The sequence below is a fragment of the Triticum aestivum genome, chromosome 6B (assembly GCF_018294505.1).
Source record: "Triticum aestivum cultivar Chinese Spring chromosome 6B, IWGSC CS RefSeq v2.1, whole genome shotgun sequence".
NCBI lineage: Eukaryota > Viridiplantae > Streptophyta > Magnoliopsida > Poales > Poaceae > Triticum > Triticum aestivum.
The window spans coordinates 305,655,361-305,677,653 of NC_057810.1; positions in this window are offsets into that span (position 1 = coordinate 305,655,361).

The following is a 22,293-nucleotide window of genomic DNA, read 5'->3' on the forward strand; positions in this document are numbered from 1 at the left end:
CGGGACTCCGAACTACCTTCGGTACATCAAAACACATAAACTCATAATATAACCGTCATCTAACTTCAAGCGTGCGGACCCTACGGCTTCGAGAACTATGTCGACATGACTGAGACACGTCTCCGGTCAATAACCAATAGCGGAACCTGGATTCTCATATTGGCTCCCACATATTCTACGAAGATCTTTATCGGTCAAACCGCATAACAACATACGTTGTTCCCTTTGTCATCAGTATGTTACTTGCCCAAGATTCGATCGTCGGTATCTCAATACCTAGTTCAATCTCGTTACCGGCAAGTCTCTTTACTCGTTATGTAATGCATCATCCCGTAACTAACTCATTCGCTACATTGCTTGCAAGGCTTATAGTGATGTGCATTACCGAGAGGACCCAGAGATACCTCTCCGACAATCGAAGTGACAAATCCTAATCTTGAAATACGTCAACTCAACAAGTACCTTCGGAGACACCTGTACAACACCTTTATAATCACCCAGTTACGTTGTGACGTTTGGTAGCACACAAAGTGTTCCTCCGGTAAGCGGGAGTTACATAATCTCACAGTCATAGGAACATGTATAAGTCATGAAGAAAGCAAATGCAACATACTAAATGATCAACTGCTAAGCTAACAGAATGGGTCAAGTCAATCACATCATTCTCCTAATGATGTGATCCCGTTAATCAAATGACAACTCATGTCTATGGTTAGGAAACTTAACCATCTTTGATTCACCAGCTAGTCAAGTAGAGGCATACTAGTGACACTATGTTTATCTTGTATTCACACATGTATTATGTTTCCGGTTAATACAATTCTAGCATGAATAATAGACATTTATCATGAAATAAGGAAATAAATAATAACTTTATTATTGCCTCTAGGGCATATTTCCTTCAGTCTCCCACTTGCACTAGAGTCAATAATCTAGTTCACATCGCCATGTGATTTTACACCAATATTCATATATGTATATGATTAACACCCATAGTTCACATCGTCATGTGACCAACACCCAAGGGTTTACTAGTGTCAATAATCTAGTTCATATTGCTATGTGATTAACACTCAAAGAGTACTAAGGTGTGATCATGTTTTGCTCGTGAGAGAAGATTAGGTCAATGGGTCTGTCACATTCAGAGCCGTATGTATTTTGCAAAAATATTCTATGTCTACAACGCTCTGTATGGAGCTACTCTAGCTAATTGCTCCCACTTTCAATATGTATCTAGATTGAGACTTAGAGTCATCTGGATCAGTGTCAAATCTTGCATCGACGTAATCCTTTACGACGAACCTCTTGTCACCTCCATAATCAAGAAACATATCCTTATTCTACTAAGGATAATTTTGACCAATGTCCAGTGATCTACTCCTAGATCACCATTGTACTCCCTTGCCAAACCAGGGCATAGTATACAATAGGTCTGGTCCATAGCATGGCATACTTTTATAGAACCTGACTGAGGCATAGGGAATGACTTTCATTCTCTTTCTATTTTCTGCCATGGTCGGGATTTGAGTCTTACTCAATTTCACACCTTTGCAACACAGGCAAGAACTCTTTCTTTGACTGTTCCATTTTGAACTACTTCAAAATCTTGTCAAGATATGTACTCATTGAAAATCTTATCAAGCGTCTTGATCTATCTCAATAGATCTTGATGCTCAATATGTAAGTAGCTTTACTGAGGTCTTTCTTTTAAAGAACTCCTTTCAAACACTTCTTTATGCTTTCCAGAAAAATTCTACATCATTTCTGATCAACAATATGTCACTCACATATACTTATCAGAAAGGTTGTAGTGCTCCCACTCACTTTATTGTAAATACAGGCTTCACTGCAAGTCCGTATAAAACTATATGCTTTGATCAACTTATCAAAGCGTATATTCCAACTCCGAGATGCTTGCACCAGTCCATAGATGGATCGCTGGAGCTTGCACATTTTGTTAGCACCTTTAGGATTGACAAAACCTTCTGGTTGCATCATATACAACTCTTCTTTAAGAAAACCATTAAGGAATGCAGTTTTGACATCCATTTGCCAGATTTCATAAAATGTGGCAATTGCTAACATGATTCGGACAGACTTAAGCATCGCTACAGTTGAGAAAATCTCATTGTAGTCAACACCTTGAACTTGTCGAAAACCTTTTTGCGACAAGTTGAGCTTTGTAGATAGTAACACTACTATCAATGTCCGTCTTCCTCTTGAAGATCCATTTATTTTCTATGGCTTGCCGATCATCGGGCAAGTCCACCAAAGTCCACATTTGTTCTCATACATGGATCCTATCTCAGATTTCATGGCCTCCGGCCATTTCACGGAATCTGGGCTCATCATCGCTTCCTCATAGTTCATAGGTTTATCATGGTCTAGTAACATGACTTCCAGAACAGGATTACCGTACCACTCTGGTGCGGACCGTACTCTGGAAGACCTACGAGGTTCTGTAGTAACTTGATCTGAAGTTTCATGATCATCATCATTAGCTTCCTCACTAATTGGTGTAGGAATCACTGGAACTAATTTCTGTGATGAACTACTTTCCAATTCGGGAGAAGGTACAATTACCTTATCAAGCTCTACTTTCCTCCCACTCACTTCTTTCGAGAGAAACTCCTTCTCTAGAAAGGATCCATCTTAGAAACGAATATATTGCCTTCGGATCTGCGATAGAAGGTGTACCCAACAGTTTCCCTTGGGTATTCTATGAAGACGCACTTCTCCGATTTGGGTTCGATCTTATCAGGTTGAAACTTTTTCACATAAGCATCACAGGCCCAAACTTTAAAAAACGACAACTTTGGTTTCTTGCCAAACCACAGTTCATAAGGCGTCGTCTCAACAGATTTTGATGGTGCCCTATTTAAAGTGAATGCAGCTGTCTCTAATGCATAACCCCAAAATGATAATGGTAAATCGGTAAGAGACATCATAGATCGCACCATATCTAATAAAGTGTGGTTACGATGTTCAGACACACCATTACGCTATGGTGTTCCAGGTGGCATGAGTTTGTGAAACTATTCCACATTGTTTTAATTGAAGACCAAACTCGTAACTCAAATATTCGTCTCCGCGATCAGATCTTAGAAACTTTATTTTCTTATTACGATGATTTTCCACCTCACTCTGAAATTCTTTGACCTATTTAAATATTTCAGACTTATGTTTCATCAAGTAGATATACTCATATCTGCTCAAATCATGTGTGAAGGTCAGAAAATAACGATACCCGCCACGAGCATCAACACTCATTGGACCGCATACATCGGTGTGTATTATTTCCAACAAGTCAGTAGCTCGTTCCATTGTTCCGAAGAACGGAGTTTTAGTCATCTTGCCCAAAAGGCATGGTTCACAAGCATCAAATGATTCATAACCAAGTGATTCCAAAAGTCCATCTTTATGGAGTTTCTTCATGCGCTTTACACTGATATGATCCAAACGGCAGTGCCACAAATAAGTTGCACTATCAGTATCAACTTTGCATCTTTTGGCATCAATATTATGAATATGTGTATCACTACGATTGAGATCCAACAAACTATTTTCATTGGGTATATGACCATTGAAGGTTTTACTCATGTAAACAGAAAACAATTATTCTCTGATTTTAAATGAATGACTGTGTTGCAATAAACATGATCAAATCATATTCATGCTCAACGCAAACGCCAAATAACATTTATTTAGGTTTAACACTGATCCTGAAAGTATAGGGAGTGTGCGATGATGATCATATCAATCTTGGAACTACTTTCAACACACATCGTCACTTTGCCCTCAACTAGTCTCTGTTTATTCTGCAACTCATGTTTCAAGTTACTAATTTTTAGCAACCGAACAAATATCAAATACCCAGGGGCTACTATAAACACTAGTAAGGTACACATGAATAACCTGTATATCAAATTTACCCTTGTTCACTTTGCCATCCTTCTTATCCACCAAATATTCAAGGCATTTCCGCTTCCAGTGACCATTTCCTTTGCAATAGAAGCACTCAGTTTCAGGCTTTGGTTCAGCTTTAGGCTTCTTCACGGGAGTGACAACTTGCTTGCCATTCTACTTGAAGTTTCCCTTTATTTCACTTTGCCCTTTTCTTGAAACTAGTGGTCTTGTCAATCATCAACACTTAATGCTCTTTCTTGATTTCTACCTTCGTCGATTTCAACATCACAAAGAGCTCGAGAATCGTTTTCGTCATCCCTTGCATACTATAGTTCATCACGAAGTTCCAGTAACTTGGTGATGGTGACTAGAGAACTCTGTCAATCACTATCTTATCTGGAAGATTAACTCCCACTTGATTCAAGCGATTGTAGTACCCAGACAATCTGAGCACATGCTCACTAATTGAGCAATTCTCCTCCATCTTTTAGCTATAGAACTTGTTGGAGACTTCATATCTCTCAACTCGGGTATTTTCTTGAAATATTAACTTCAACTCCTGGAACATCTCATATGGTCCATGACGTTCAAAACGTCTTTGAAGTCCCGATGCTAAGCCATTAAGCATGGTGCACTAAACTATCAAGTAGTCATCATATTGAGCTAGCCAAACGTTCATAATGTCTGCATCTGCTCCTGCAATAGGTCTGTCACCTAGCGGTGCATCAAGGACATAATTCTTCTGTGCAGAAATGAGGTTAATCCTCAGACCATGGACCAAGTCCGCATCATTGCTACTAACATCTTTCAACTTAGTTTTCTCTAGGAACACATATAAAACATAGGGAAGCAACAACGCGAGCTATTGATCTATAACATAATTTGCAAAATACTATCAGGACTAAGTTCATGATAAATTAAAGTTCAATTAATCATATTACTTAAGAACTCCCACTTAGATAGACATCCATCTAATCATCTAAGTGATCACGTGATCCAAATCAACTAAACCATAACCGATCATCACGTGAAATGGAGTAGTTTTCAATGGTGAACATCACTATGTTGATCATATCTACTATATGATTCACGCTCGACCTTTCGGTCTCAGTGTTCCGAGGCCATATCTGCATATGCTAGGCTCGTCAAGTTTAACCTGAGTATTCTGTGTGTGCAAAACTGGCTTGCACCCGTTGTAGATGGACGTAGAGCTTATCACACCCGATCATCACGTGGTGTCTGGGCACGACGAACTTTGGCAACGGTGCATACTCAGGGAGAACACTTTTATCTTGAAATTTTAGTGAGAGATCGTCTTATAATGCTACCATCAATGAAAGCAAGATAAGATGCATAAAAGATAAACATCACATGCAATCAATATAAGTATATGATATGGCCATCATCATCTTGTGCTTGTGATCTCCATCTCCGAAGCACCGTCATGATCACCATCGTCACCACGCGACACCTTGATCTCCATCGTAGCATCGTTCTCGTCTCGCCAACTATTGCTTCTACAACTATCGCTACCGCTTAGTGATAAAGTAAAGCAATTACAGGGCGATTGCATACAATAAAGCGACAACCATATGGCTCATGCCAGTTGCCGATAACTTGGTTACAAAACATGATCATCTCATACAATACAATATAGCATCACGTCTTGACCATATCACATCACAACATGCCCTGCAAAAACAAGTTAGACGTCCTCTACTTTGTTGTTGCAAGTTTTACGTGGCTGCTACGGGCTGAGCAAGAACCGTTCTTACCTACACATCAAAGCCACAACGATAGTTCGTCAAGTTAGTGATGTTTTAACCTTCTCAATGACCGGGTGTATCCACACTTGGTTCAACTAAAGTTGGAGAAACTGACACCCGCTAGCCACCTGTGTCCAAAGCACGTTGGTAGAACCAGTCTCGCGTAAGCGTATGCGTAATGTCGGTCCGGGCCGCTTCATCCAACAATTCCGCCGAACCAAAGTATGACATGCTGGTAAGCAGTGACTTGTATCGCCCACAACTCACTTGTGTTCTACTCATGCATATAACATCTACGCATAAAACCTGGCTCGGATGCCATTGTTGGGGAACATAGTAATTTAAAAAACATTCCTACGCACACGCAAGATCATGGTGATGCATAGCAACGAGAGCGGAGAGTGTTTCCACGTACCCTCGTAGATCGAAAGCGGAAGCGTTAGCACAACGCGGTTGATGTAGTCGTACGTCTTCACGATCCGATCGATCAAGTACCGAATGCACGGTACCTCCGAGTCTTGCACATGTTTAGCTCAATGACGTCCCTCGAACTCCGATCCAGCCGAGCTTTTAGGGAGAGTTCCGTCAGCATGACGGCGTGGTGACGATGATGATGTTCTACCGACGCAGGGCTTCGCCTAAGCACCGCTACGATATTGTCGAGGTGAACTATGGTGGAGGGGGGCACTGCACACGGCTAAGAGATCTCAAGGATCAATTGTTGTGTCTATGGGGTGCCCCCCTCCCCGTATATAAAGGAGTGGAGGAGGAGGCGCGCCCAAGGGGGGGTCCTACTCCCACCGGGAGTAGGACTCCTCCTTTTCCTATTTGGAGAAGGAGAGGGAAGGAAGAGGAAGGAGCGAGGAAGGAAAGGGGGGTCGGCCCCCCTCCCAATTCGGATTGGGCTTGGGGGGGCGCCCCCTCCCTTGCTCCTTTCCCCTCCTTTCCACTAAAGCCCATTAAGGCCCATATACCTCACGGGGGGTTCTGATAACCTCCCGGAGCTCCGGTATTGTCCCAATCTCACCCGGAACCATTCCGGTGTCCAAATATAGTCGTCCAATATATCGATCTTTATGTCTCGACCATTTCGAGACTCCTCGTCATGTCCATGATCACATCCGGGACTCCGAACTACCTTCGGTACATCAAAACACATAAAATCATAATATAACCGTCATCTGACTTTAAGCGTGCGGACCCTAAGGGTTCGAGAACTATGTAGACATGACCGAGACACGTCTCCGGTCAATAACCAATAGCGGAACCTGGATGCTCATATTGGCTCCCACATATTCTATGAAGATCTTTATCGGTCAAACTGCATAACAACATACGTTGTTCTGTCATCGGTATCTTACTTGTCCGAGATTCGATCGTCGATATCATCATACCTAGTTCAATCTCGTTACCGGCAAGTCTCTTTACTCGTTACGTAATGCATCATCCCATAACTAACTCATTAGCTACATTGCTTGCAACGCTTATAGTGATGTGCATTACCGAGAGGGCCCAGAGATACCTCTCCGACAATCGGAGTGACAAATCCTAATCTCGAAATACGTCAACTCAACAAGTACCTTCGGAGACACCTGTAGAGCACCTTTATAATCACCCAGTTACGTTGTGATGTTTGGTAGCACACAAAGTGTTCCTCCGGTAAGCAGGAGTTACATAATCTCATAGTCTGAGGAACGTGTATAAGTCATGAAGAAAGCAATAGCAACATACTAAACGATCAAGTGCTAAGCTAACAGAATGGGTCAAGTCAATCACATCATTTTCCTAATGATGTGATCCCATTAATCAAATGACAACTCATGTCTATGGTTAGGAAACTTAACCATCTTTGATTCACGAGCTAGTCAAGTAGAGGCATACTAGTCACACTATGTTTGTCTATGTATTTGCACATGTATTATGTTTCCGGTTAATACAATTCTAGCATGAATGATAAACATTTATCATGAAATAAGGAAATAAATAATAACTTTATTATTGCCTCTAAGGCATATTTCCTTCACCTTTTACCACACTTGTGCTTCAACGTAGCACCATGATCTTCATGATAGAGAGTCTCCTATGTTGTCACTTTCATATACTAGTGGGAATTTTTCATTATAGAACTTGGCTTGTATATTCCAATGACGGGCTTCCTCAAAATGCCCTAGGTCTTTGTGAGCAAGCGAGTTGGATGCACACCCACTTAGTTTCTTTTGTTGAGCTTTCATACATTTATAGCTCTAGTGCATTCGTTGCATGGCAATCCCTAGTCACCGACATTGATATCTGTTAATGGGAATCTCCATAGTCCGTTGATTCTCCTTGTTGATGTGAGACTATCTTCTCCTTTTTTTGTCTTCTCTACAACCACCATTCTATTCCACATATAGTGCTATGTCCATGGCTCACGCTCATGTATTGCATGAAAGTTGAAAAAGTTTGAGATTACTAAAGTATGAAACAATTGCTTGGCTTGTTATCGGGGTTGTGCATGATTAAATACTTTGTGTGATGAAGATAGAGCAACAGCCAGACTATATGATTTTGTAGGGATAACTTTCTTTAGACATGTTATTTTGAGAAGACATGATTGCTTTGATTAGTATGCTTGAAGTATTACTATTTCTTATGTCAATGTGAACTTTTATTTTGAATCATTTGGATATGAACATTCATGCCACAATAAAGAAAACTACATTGAGAGTTATGCTAGGTAGCATTCCACATCAAAAATTCTGTTTTTATCATTTACCTACTCGAGGACAAGAAGGAATTAAGCTTGGGGATGCTTGATACGTCTCCAACGTATCTATACTTTTTGATTGTTCCATGCTATTATATTACCCGTTTTGGATGTTTATGGGCTTTACATTACACATTTATATCATTTTTGGGACTAGCCTACTAACCGGAGGCCCAGTCCGTATTGCTGTTTTGTTTGCCTATTTCAGTATTTCGAAGAAAAGGAATATCAAACGGAGTCCAAATGCAATGAAACCTTTGGGAGCGTGATTTTTGGAACGAACGTGATCTAGAGGACTTGGAGTGCAAGTGAAGAAGCAGCCAAGGCGGCCACGATGGTGGAGCGCGCGCCCACCCCTACAGGGCGCGCCCCCCAATCTCGTGGGCCCCTCGGGCGGCCACCGACCTACTTCTTCCTCCTATATATACCCATGTACCCCGAGAACATCAGAACAAGCCACGAAAACCTAATTCCACCGCCGCAACCTTCTATATCCACGAGATCCCATCTTGGAGCCTTCGTCGGTGCTCCGCCGGAGGGGGAATCGACCACGGAGGGCTTCTACATCAACACCATAGCCCCTCCGATGAGTTGTGAGTAGTTTACCACAGACCTTCGGGTCCATAGTTATTAGCTAGATGGCTTCTTCTCTCTTTTTGGATCTATCCTCGATCTTCTTGGAGATCTATTCGATGTAACTCTTTTGGCGGTGTGTTTGTCGAGATTCGATGAATTGTGGGTTTATGATCAAGTTTATCTATGAGAAATATTTGAATCTCCTCTGAATTCTTTTATGTATGATTGAGTTATCTTTGCAAGTCTCTCCGAATTATCAGTTTGGTTTTGCCTACTAGATTGATCTTTCTTGCAATGGGAGAAGTGCTTGGCTTTGGGTTCAATCTTGCGGTGTCCTTTCCCAGTGACGGCAGGGGCAGCAAGGCACGTATTGTATTGTTTCCATCGAGGATAAAATATGAGGTTTATATCATATTGCATGAGTTTATCCCTCTACATCATGTCATCTTTCTTAATGCGTTACTCTGTTCTTTATGAACTTAATACTCTAGATGCATGCTGGATAGCGATCGATGTGTGGAGTAATAGTAGTAGATGCAGGCAGGAGTCGATCTACTTATCACGGACGTGATGCCTATATACATGATCATGCCTAGATAATCTCATAATTATTCGCTTTTCTATCAATTGCTCGACAGTAATTTGTTCACCCACCGTAATACTTATGCTATCTTGAGAGAAGCCACTAGTGAAACTATGGCCCCGGGTCTATCTTTTATCATATAAGTTTTCTTCTACTTTTATTTCCATCTTTACTTTTCCAATCTATATCATAAAATACCAAAAGTATATTTATCTTATCATACTACCTCTATCAGATCTCACTTTCGCAAGTGGCCATGAAGGGATTGACAACCCCTTTATTGCGTTGGTTGCGAGTTCTTTGTTTGTTTGTGTAGGTGCATGGGACTTTTGAGAAGCCTCCTACTGGATTGATACCTTGGTTCTCAAAAACTGAGGGAAATACTTACGCTACTATTGCTGCATCACCCTTTCCTCTTCAAGGAAAACCAACGCAAGCTCAAGACATAGCAAGGGGCAATGCTACTCTCCTTTTACCACACTTGTGCTTCAGAGTAGCACCATGTTCTTCATATAGAGAGTCTCCTATATTGTCACTTTCATATACTAGTGGGAATTTTCATTATAGAACTTGGCTTGTATATTCCGATGATGGGCTTCCTCAAACGCCCGAGGTCTTCATGAGCAAGAAAGTTGGATGCACACCCACTTAGTTTCCAGTTTGAGCTTTCATACACTTATAGCTCTGAGTGCATCCGTTGCACGGCAATCCCTACTCCTTGCATTGACATCAATTGATGCGCATCTCCATAGCCCGTTGATTAGCCGCATCGATGTGAGACTTTCTCCCTTTTTGTTTTCTCCACACAACCTCCACCATCATACTCTATTCCACTTGTAGTGCTATATCCGTGGCTTGCGCACATGTATTGCATGAGGGTTGAAAAAGCTGAAGCGCGTTAAAAAGTATGAACCAATTGCTTGGCTGGCACCGGGATGGGCATGAGGGGTACCTTGTGTTAAGAAAAGGGAGCATAAAAGACTATATGATTTTGTAGGGATAACGTTCTTTAGCATTGATATTTTGAAAGACATGATTGTTTGTTGGGATGCCTGAGTATTAAGTTATTTTATGTCAAATGATAGACTATTGCTTTGAATCACTCATATCTTAATATCCATGCCATGATTAGATATATGATCAAGATTATGCTAGGTAGCATTCCACATCAAAAATTATCCTTTTTATCATTTACCTACTCGAGGACGAGAAGGAATTAAGCTTGGGGATGCTGATACGTCTCTGTCGTATCTATAATTTATGATTGTTCCATGCCAATATTCTACAACTCTTACATACTTTTGGCAACTTTTTATACTATTTTTGGGACTAACATATTGATCCAGTGCCCAGTGCCAGTTCCTGTTTGTTGCATGTTTTTTGTTTCGCGGAAAATCCATATCAAACGGAGTCCAAACGGGATAAAAACTGACGGAGATTTTTTTTCGAATATTTATGAATTTTGGGAAGTGGAATCAACGTGTGACGATGGTCGAGGGGCCCACGAGGCAGGGGGCGCGCCCCTGACCCTCGTGGACACCCCGTAAGGCGGTTGTTGCCCTTCTTTCGCCACAAGAAAGATAATATCCGGAGAAAAATTGTGTTCAAAATTTCAATCCAATCGGAGTTACGGATCTCCGGGAATATAAGAAACGGTGAAAGGGCAGAATCAGGAACGCAGAAACAGAGAGAGACAAAGAGACAGATCCAATCTCGGAGGGGCTCTCGCCCCTCCCATGCCATGGAGACCATGGACCAGAGGGGAAACCCTTCTCCCATCTAGGGAGAAGGTCAAGGAAGAAGAAAAAGAAGGGGGGCTCTCTCCCCCTCACTTTTGGTGGCGCCGGAACACCGCCGGGGCCATCATCATCACCGCAATCTACACCAACACCTCAATCATCTTCACCAACATCTCCATCACCTTCCCCCATCTATCTACGGTGGTCCACTCTCCCGCAACCCGCTGTACTTGAACATGGTGCTTTATGCTTCATATTATTATACAATGATGTGTTGCCATCCTATGATGTCTGAGTAGATTTTCGTTGTCCTTTCCGTAATTGGTGAATTGTTATGATTGATTTAATTTGCTTGTGGTTATGTTGCTATCCTTTGGTGCCCATCATATGAGCGCGTGCGTGGATCACACCATAGGGTTAGTTGTATGTTGATAGGACTATGTATTGGAGGGCAAGAGTGGTAGAAGCTTCAACCTAGCATAGAAATTGATGCATACGGGATTGAAGGGGGACAAATATATCTTAATGCTATGGTTGGGTTTTACCTTAATGAACGTTAGTAGTTGCGGATGCTTGCTAATAGTTCCAATCATAAGTGTATAGAATTCCGAGTCAGGGATGACATGCTAGCAGTGGCCCCTCCCACATAAAACTTGCTATCGGTCTAGTAAAGTAGTCAATTGCTTAGGGACAATTTCGCAACTCCTACAACCACTTTTCCACACTCGCTATACTAACTTTGTTGCTTCTTTATCTAAACAGCCCCTAGTTTATATTTACGTGCTCTTTATATTCTTGCAAATCTATCCAGCAACACTGTCGGCGTTCTGGGAATGGGGGTCCCCAGACTCGCCTGCCTGCGGCCTGCGGCGTGGCTCAAGCGGTGGCCCAATGCGGCCCATCTTCATCAACGCAAACTCAAGACCCTCGCGAGGGGCCAAGCCTCGTGGGGCGGACGATGCAAGGCTTCCTCAGGAGTGGCCTCGCCAGGCAGGCTCGCGAGGAGGCGGAGAGATCAAGGCAAGGGTACCTCACGAGGTGCTCGTGAGGCAAGCCGTGACGATCGAGACCAGGCGGGCGCCAGGCGGGCGCCGGCCTGTGCAGTGTCCTTGTTTCCTCTTTGGTGCAAAGGGGGAAAGCACAGGCGTGGAGTACCGAGGCATCAGGCAAAGGTTACCATTTCGGTGCAATGAGACCAAGACCAGCAGAGCGGCAGGATGGAGGTCACCGTGGAGCCCAAGACGGCGTCATCGCCAGTGCCTTTGGCAGCCGAAGACCAACTTTAGTCAGGATAGCTTGTACTAGATGTTCCCCTTCAAAATGGCCATTGTTGGCGCCCTTCCCTCTCAATATTTGGAAAGAGGACCAAGGCCTCTATATATAGAGCTAGCCACCACAGTAGAGGGAGATATCTCATAGAGTCCCCATCAGATCGAGAGGTGATCGAACTCTCCCAATTAGTTCATCGCACCAGCCCAAGAACACCTCTCGCGAGGCTGTTCTTCCCCTTGTACTGTTCATTATCAGCCCCTGAGGCAATCCACCACACCACACACTGGAGTAGAGTATTAGACCACAACGGTGGCCCGAACCAGTATAAATCTTGTGTCTCTCGTGTTGTTCATCGTCTAGCTTAGATTCTCGCGAAGCGTTTGGACGTGGATTGGTAGGGGGAAGATCTTCGCGGGCACCCCAGAGTTCAAACCTTAAGGGTCTGTCGGAACCCAATATCCGACATTTGGCGTGCCAGGTAGGGGTGCCCCAAAATCTTTCTTCCGCTTTTCCGCGTTCGATCATCCGCCGTGTCCATGGCTGACGCTCGCCGGGCTCGCACCGAGCGTCGGGTTGCTCTCGCCGCCCGCGTCGCCCAGACGGCTCCCGTCGGCGGGTGTCCCCGTCGTTCCCCGTCGCCTGCTGCCAACGCCGCCACCGGCCCGGCGGGGAATGAGCAGGCCTCATCGCTGCATCCCTCCGTGCAACGGGAAGGCCGCACCGCCACCCCATCGCTGACTCCAGCTGGTTCGTCGTCCCACGCCTGTCGCGCCCCCACGGACGCGCACGCCGCGTTGCTCCTGGCGTGTGAGCTTCTGCATACCGTCCCGTCGACGACCTCTATGAGGAGTGGCTCGCTCGCATCACCGAGCTCGTCAGCGCCGCAGGGGGCTCCCCTATGTCGTCCCTCTTGCTGCCTCGCCCTCCATCTTGCGCGAGTGATGCAGCCCAGGAGGTGCCTCCGCCACCTCCTCCCCAAGAAGGCACCCTAGCTCCAAGGCGCGCGGCCCCTGGACGAGATCCACCATGTCCGGCACCCACGCGACAAGAAAGGAGCTGCCAAGAAATCCCTCGTCCCCAAGAAGGTGCTCGCGTGCTTCCTGCACTGGCACGCCATGGCCGCATCCCTATGCCAGCACATCAAGACCCCATGCTACTCCAGGCAGCGGCGCACGGGAATCCCCAGGAGCAAGCCCCACGTCAGCAGAGAGCTCCGGTGGCCACCGCAGGCTGCCGCGCCTTCACCACCGAGCTATGGAGTGTCGCCTGGCCGGGCAAGTTCAAGCCGGACCTGCCTCCTCGCTACGACGGCACTGCCGACCCCGCGGAGTTCCTGCAGCTCTACGAGCTGGGCATCGAAGCCGCCAACAGGGACGAAAAGGTCATGGCAAACTGGTTTCCCATGGCGCTCAAGGACGGTGCCCGCACTTGGCTCCTGAACCTGCCTCCGGGCACAATCTCCTCCTAGGATGAGATGCGCACCCGCTTCATCGCCAACTTTTAGGGCACTCGCGACCATCCGCCGGTCGTGGGTGACCTGCGCCGCATCAAGCAGCAACCCGGAGAGACCTTGCAGAAGTACATCCAACGTTTCAACAGCGCTCGCCTCAAGGTTCCCAAGGTGACTGAGGAGGCCATCATCTCAGTGTTCTCCGACGGCGTCCGCGGTGTCAAGATGAAGGAGGAACTGGCAATCCACGAAGATCTGTGCATGTCTCTGGAGCTGTTCGACCTGGCGACCAAGTGCGCAAGGGCTGAGGAGGGACGCCTCTCCCTTCTCGAGCTCCCAGATGCAGATCCAGAAGAGAAGAAAGCCAAGGCCAAGGATGTGAAGCATAAGGGAGCAGCTGTGCTCGCAGCAGAGCCGGACACGAAGCGCGGTAGGGACCAGCCGGAGTCGTCCAAGGGCAGTCGGTACTGCGTGTACCATGATCTCCACACCCACAACACCAACGAATGCCAAGAGCTCAGGGCCGTGCGAGAAGGCCGTGTCGGTCGACGCCCCCAGCGCAACGATCGGGGCTATGACCGAGGCGGAGGAAGAGGTGGAGGACGATGGGACGATCGGGGCCCTCACCAAGGGTGGCGTGACCTACCTCGTGAGGACCGCTGGCAGGACCAGCCTCGCGAGGGGGCTTGGAGAGATCAGCCTCGTGAGGATCGCCCACAAGGAAATGCAGGCCTTCCTCCTCTTCCACCACCACCAAGAAGGAATGACGACCATCATCAGGATGAGGGGCTGGGGGCTTCCAAGAGCCGCGTGCTATCGCTTGCATCTTGGGTGGCGCCCAGGCCCCAGCCTCTCAGCGCATCTTCAAGCAGTTTGCTCATGAGGTGAATGCAGTCCTCCCCAAGCTCGAGGCCACGCGCCCTCTTAGGTGGTCCGTGTGTGCCATCACATACAGCTCAGCGGATCAGCTCAAGTGCACAGCAACAGCCGGTGTCCTCCCAATGCTCTGTTCCCCAGCCATCAGCAATGTGCAAGTTACCAGGACCCTCATCGATGGTGGAGCAGGGCTCAACGTCCTGTCCATCAAGACGCTCAACAATCTCCAAGTGCCATACGATCAGCTTCAGTCGACCAAGCCTTTCTCAGGAATCACTGATGGTTCCATTGTCCTGATAGGGCAGGTCCGCCTCCCTGTCACCTTTGGATAGTGCAAGAACTACCGTACCGAGCTCATTGACTTCGACGTCGCTCACAATCGCCTGCCATACAATGCCATCCTATGATATCCAGCCCTGGCCAAGTTTATGGTAGTGACTCACCATGGCTACAACGTCCTCAAGATGCCAGGAAGTGGCGGGGTCATCACGGTCCCCTGTGAAGAGAAGGATGCGGTGTGCTCTCTTGAGCGCGCCTTCCAAGCCGCGTCGATCGAGGACCCAGACAGAAAGAGTGGAAACCTTCCTGAAGCAGCTCCCAAGAATAAGAAGACATCACCTGGCTCAAGGCCTCAGGAGGCAGGCACCTCCGGAGGCACCACATCAGGATCTGCGCCCATCCAAGGGCCGCCGCCCTCCGTCGCATAGGAAGGCGCGTCTGGTGCCCTCCTTGGGCAAGGCTCGGGGGCTCTCTCCTGGAGGGTCACTGACTTTGCCAAGATCACGAGGAAGGCGCTCGGGCACCACTTGGAGGCGTGCTTTCCGGCACGTTTCTCTCGGGAAGGCATAAGGCAAGGAGGGCCCAACCCTCAGGAGTTCATCACCAAGATCACTCAGGAGCTGCAGGAATCGAGAGCCATGCGCGGCGACCGCCGCCTGCCTAGTGTAGCTCCCCATCCAGGCGAGGATGGCGGGCTGCGCATCTGCATTGACTTCCCAGGGCTCAATCAAGTCGCGTCTCAGGAGCGCTTATGGCCTTCGCGTGTGGGACGTTGCGAGGGTCCGCCTCACAGCTACGTTCGCATGCCTTTCGGCCTGCCGAATGCTACGTCTTGAGCCTGCGTTGGTTTTCCTCAAAGAGGAGAGGGTGATGCAGCAATAGTAGCGTAAGTATTTCCCTCACTTTTTGAGAACCAACGGATCAGTCCAGTAGGAGGCTCCTCAAAAGTCCCACGCTCCTACACAAACAAACAGAGAACTCGCAACCAACGCAATAAAGGGGTTGCCAATCCCTTCACGGCCACTTGCGAAAGTGAGATCTAATAAAGATAGTATGATAAGATAAATATATTTTTGGTATTTTATAATATAGATGAAAAAAGTAAAGATGCAAATAAAAGTAGATTGAAAGCAAATATGATAAGAGATAGACCCGGGGGGCATAGGTTTCACTAGTGGCTTCTCTCAAGATAGCATAAGTATTACGGTGGGTGAACAAATTACTGTCGAGCAATTGATAGAAAAGCGCATAGTTACGAGATTATCTAGGCATGATCATGTATATAGGCATCACGTCCATAACAAGTAGACAGACTCCTGCCTGCATCTACTACTATTACTCCGCACATCGACCGACTCCTGCCTGCATCTAGAGTATTAAGTTCATAAGAACAGAGTAACGCATTAAGCAAGATGACATGATGTAGAGGGATAAACTCAAGCAATATGATATAAACCCCATCTTGTTATCCTCGATGGCAACAATACAACGTGCCTTGCAACCCTATCTGTCAGTGGGTAAGGACACCGCAAGATTGAACCCAAAGCTAAGCACTTCTCCCATGGCAAGAAAGTATTTAATCATGCACAACCCCGATGACAAGCCAAGCAATTGTTTCATACTTTAATAATCTCAAACTCTTTCAACTTTCACGCAATACATGAGCGTGAGCCATGGACATAGCACTATATGTGGAATAGAGTGGTGGTTGTGGAGAAGACAAAAAAGGAGAAGATAGTCTCACATCAACTAGGTGTATCAACGGGCTATGGAGATGCCCATTAATAGATATCAATGTGAGTGAGTAGGGATTGCCATGCAACGGATGCACTAGAGCTATAAATATATGAAAGCTCAACAAAAGAAACTAAGTGGGTGTGCATCTAACTCGCCTGCTCACGAAGATCTAGGGAATTTTTGAGGAAGCCCATCATTGGAATATACAAGCCAAGTTCTATAATGAAAATTCCCACTAGTATATGAAAGTGACAACATATGAGACTCTCTATCATGAAGATCATGGTGCTATTTTGAAGCACAAGTGTGGAAAAAGAGATAGTAGCATTGTCCCTTCTCTCTTTTTCTCTCATTTTATTTTTTTTTCTTTTTCCCTTTTCTTTTTTTTCTTTTTTTTTCTTTGGCCTTCTTTTTTTTGGCCTTTTTTTCTTTTCTTCTTTCTTTTTTTTCTTTTTGTAAAGTCCGAAGTCTCATCCTGACTTGTGGGGGAATCATAGTCTTCATCATCCTTTCCTCACTAGGACAATGCTCTAATAATGAAGATCATCACACTTTTATGGATTTATAACTCACGAATTACAACTCAAAGCTAGAACAAGATATGACTCTATATGAATGCCTCCAACGGTGTACCGGGATATGCAATGAATCAAGAGTGACATGTATGAAAATTATGAAGGTGGCCTTGCCACAAATACAATGTCAACTACATGATCATGCAAAGAGCAATATGACAAAAGTAATGTGTGTCATATGAACGGAACAGTGGAAAGTTGCTGGCAATATATCTCGGAATGGCTATGGAAATGCCCTAATAGGTAGGTATGGTGGATGTTTTGAGGAAGGAGTATGGTGGGTGTATGGTACCGGCGAAAGTTGCGCGGCACAAGAAAGGCTAGCAATGATGGAAGGGTGAAAGGGTGCGTATAATCCATGGACTCAACATTAATCAAAAGAACTCATATACTTGTTGCAAAAATTTAGAAGTCATCAAAAACCAAAGCACTACGCGCATGCTCCTAGGGGGATAGATTGGTAGGAAAATACCATCGCTCGTCCCCGACCGCCACTCATAAGGATGCACAAGCCAGGTACACTTCATGTTTCAAATTCGTTACACAACTTTAACCATACGTGCATGCTACGGGACTTGCTAACTTCAACACAAGTATTCTTTAAATTCATAATCATCCAACTAGCATGACTTTAATATCACTACCTCCATATCTCAAAACAATTATCAAGTATCAAATTGATCATAGCATCCAATTCACTTCCTATGATAGTTTTTATTATACCCAACTTGGATGCCTACCATTCTAGGACCAATTTTATAACCATAGAAAATACCATGATGTTATAAAAGACTCTCAAAATAATATAAGTGAAGCATGAGAGACTAATAATTTCTTCAAAATTAAGACACCATCGTGCTATAAAAGATATAAGTGAAGCACTAGAGCAAAAACTATCAAGCTCAAAAGATATAAGTGAAGCACATAGAGTATTCTAGCAAATTCTAATCAAATAGGCTTCTCCCAAAAGGTGTGTACAGCAAGGATGATTGTGGTAAACTAAAAAGCAAAGACTAATATAATACACGACGCTCCAAGCAAAACACATATCATGTGGCGAATAAAAATATAGCTCCAAGTAAAGTTACCAATGAACGAAGACGAAAGAGGGGATGCCTTCCCGGGGCATCCCCAAGCTTAGGCTTTTGGATATTCTTGAATATCTTGGGGTTCCATGGGCATCCCCAAGCTTAGGCTCTTGCCACCCTTTATTCCATAGTCCATAAAAGCTTTACCCAAAACTTGAAAACTTCACAACACAAAACTCAACAGGAAATCTTATAAGGTCCATTAGTGAAAGAAAACAAAACCACCACATAAGGTACTATAACGAACTCATTATTTATTTATTTTGGTTTTAAACCTACTGTATTTTAACTTCTCTATGGTTCATAAACTATTTTACTAGCCATGGATGCATCAAAATAAGCAAACAACACACGAAAAACAGAATCTGTCAAAAACAGAACAGTCTGTAGCAATCTGTAACTAACGCAAACTTCTAGAATTCTAAAACTCCTACCAAAATAGAAAGTCCTGTACAATTTGTTTATTGAACAGCATCAAAAAGAATCAATGCAAAAGCACATTCCTGTGATTTAACAAAATTGTATTCGTGCGTGGAAAGTTTCTGTTTTCAGCAGAATCAAATCAACTATCATCGTAGGTTATCCTATAGGTTCTACTTGGCACAAACACTAATTAAAAGATAAAAACACATCTAAACAGAAGGTAGATGCAAGATTTATTAAATAACAGCAAGGAAAAATATTGGGTTGTCTCCCAACAAGCGCTTTTCTTTAAAGCCTTTTAGCTAGGCATTGATAATTTTAATGATGCTCACATGAAAGAAAAGAATTGAAGCGCAAAGAGAGCATCATGAAACATGTGACAAACACATCTAAGTCTAACATACTTCCTATGGATAGGCATATTATAAGCAAACAAATTTGCAAGGCAAGCAAAAACTAGCATATGCAAGGAAGAAGAAAGAGACAATAGCAGTCTCAACATGATGAGAGGTAATTTAGTAAGATAAAAATTTCTACGACCATATTTTCCTCTCTCATAATAATTACATGTAGGATCATAGGAAAGTTCAACAAAATAGCTATCACATAATATATTCTCAACATGATCCACATGCATGCAAAGTTGACACTCTTCCAAGATAGTGAGATTAACATTAACTAAAGTCATGAACTCTCCAAACCCACTTTTATCTAAAATTTCATAAGATTGATCAAAATCCAAATATGTGGGATCTAAAGTTGACACTCTTCCAAACCCACTTTCAATAATATTGCAAACACTATTATAATCTCATATTCATCATGGGGGTTAAATAAATTTTCAAGGTTATAAGAAGAATCACCCCAATCATGATCATTGAAACAAGTAGTAGACATAGCAAAACTAGCATCCCCAAGCTTAGGGTTTTGCATATAATTAGCACAATTTACATCAAGAGAATTTATAGGAAAATCATTGCAATCATGCTTTTTATTCAAGGAGTTATCGTGAATCTGTTCATAAATTTCTTCATCACAATTTTCAGATTCACCAATTTTGAGCAAAGCTTCATAAAGATAATCTAGTGCACAAAACTCACTAGCAATTGGTTCATCATAATTGGATCTCTTAAAAAGATTAGAAAGCAGATGATGATCCATAGATCTTAGGTTCTCTGTTTAGTAATAAATAAGCATCTATTCCAACCAAACAAGCAAACGAAAGGGCAAGCAAAAAAAGAGAGATAGAGAGAGAGAGAAGATTGGGAAAGAGAGGGCAAATAAAACGGCAAGAGTGAAGTGGGGGAGAGGAAAAACGAGAGGCAAATGACAAATAATGTAAATGCGAGGGAGATGAGTTTGTGATGGGTACTTGGTATGTCTTGACTCGAGCGAAGACCTCCCCGGCAACGACGCCAGAAATCCTTCTTGCTACGTCTTGAGCTTGTGTTGGTTTTCCTCGAAGAGGAGAGGGTGATGCAGCAATAGTAGCATAAGTATTTCCCTCACTTTTTGAGAACCAAGGTATCAATCCAGTAGGAGGCTCCTCAAAAGTCCCACGCACCTACACAAACAAACTAAGAACTCGCAACCAACGCAATAAAGGGGTTGTCAATCCCTTCACGGCCACTTGCGAAAGTGAGATCTAATAAAGATAGTATGATAAGATAAATATATTTTTGGTATTTTATAACATAGATGAAAAAAACTAAAGATGCAAATAAAAGTAGATTGAAAGCAAATATGATAAGAGATAGACCCAGGGGCCATAGGTTTCACTAGTGGCTTCTCTCAAGATAGCATAAGTATTACGGTGGGTGAACAAATTACTGTCGAGCAATTGATAGAAAAGCACATAGTTATGAGATTATCTAGGCATGATCATGTATATAGGCATCACGTCCATAACAAGTAGACCGACTCCTGCCTGCATCTACTACTATTACTCCACACATCGACCACTCCTGCCTGCATCTAGAGTATTAAGTTCATAAGAACAGAGTAACGCATTATGCAAGATGACATGATGTAGAGGGATAAACTCAAACAATATGATATAAACCCCATCTTGTTAACCTCGATGGCAACAATACAATACGTGCCTTGCAACCCTTTCTATCACTGGGTAAGGACACCGCAAGATTGAACCCAAAGCTAAGCACTTCTCCCTTGGCAAGAAAGATCAATCTAGTAGGCCAAACCAAACTGATAATTCGAAGAGACTTGCAAAGATAACTCAATCATACATAAAAGAATTCAGAGAAGATTCAAATATTATTCATAGATAAACTTGATCATAAACCCACAATTCATCGGATCTCGACAAACACACCACAAAAAGAGTTTACATCGAATAGATCTCCACAAGAGAGGGGGAGAACATTGTATTGAGATCCAAAAAGAGAGAAGAAGCCATCTAGCTAATAACTATGGACCGTAGGTCTGTGGTAAACTACTCACAACTCATCGGAGGGGCAAGGATGTTGATGTAGAGGCCCTACATGGTCGATTCCCCCTCCGGCAGAATGCCGGCTAAGGCTCCAAGATGGGATCTTGCGGATACAGAAGGTTACGGTGGTGGAAATTGTGTTTCGTGTTGCTCCTGGATGTTTTCGAGGTACGTAGGTATATATAGGAGGAAGAAGTACGTCGGTGGCCGCCCGAGGGTCCCACGAGACAGGTTGGCGCGCCCTACAGGAGGGGCGCGCCCTCCTATCTCGTGGGAGCCTAGGCTGCTTCTTGACTTGCACTCCAAGTCCTCTAGATCACGTTTGTTCCAAAAATCACGCTCTCAAAGGTTTCATTCCGTTTGGACTCCGTTTGATATTCCTTTTCTTCGAAATAGTGCAATAGGCAAAAAAACAACAATATGGGCTGGGCCCCAAAAATGATATAAATGTGTAAAATAAAGCCCATAAACATCCAAAAAGGGGTAATATAATAGCATGGAACAATAAAAAATTATAGATATGTTGGAGACGTATCAAGCATCCCCAAGCTTAATTCCTGCTCGTCCTCGAGAAGGTAAATGATAAAAAGAGAATTTTTGATGTGGAATGCTACCTAGCATAATTCATAATGTAATTTCCTTTATTATGGCGTGAATGTTCAGATCCAAATGATACAAAATAAAAGTTTATATTGACATAAGAAATAGTAATACTTCAATCATACTAATCAAAGTAATCATGTCTTCTGAAAATAACATGGCCAAAGAGAGTTATCCCTACAAAATCATATAGTCTGGCTATTGCTCTATCTTCATCACACAAAGTAT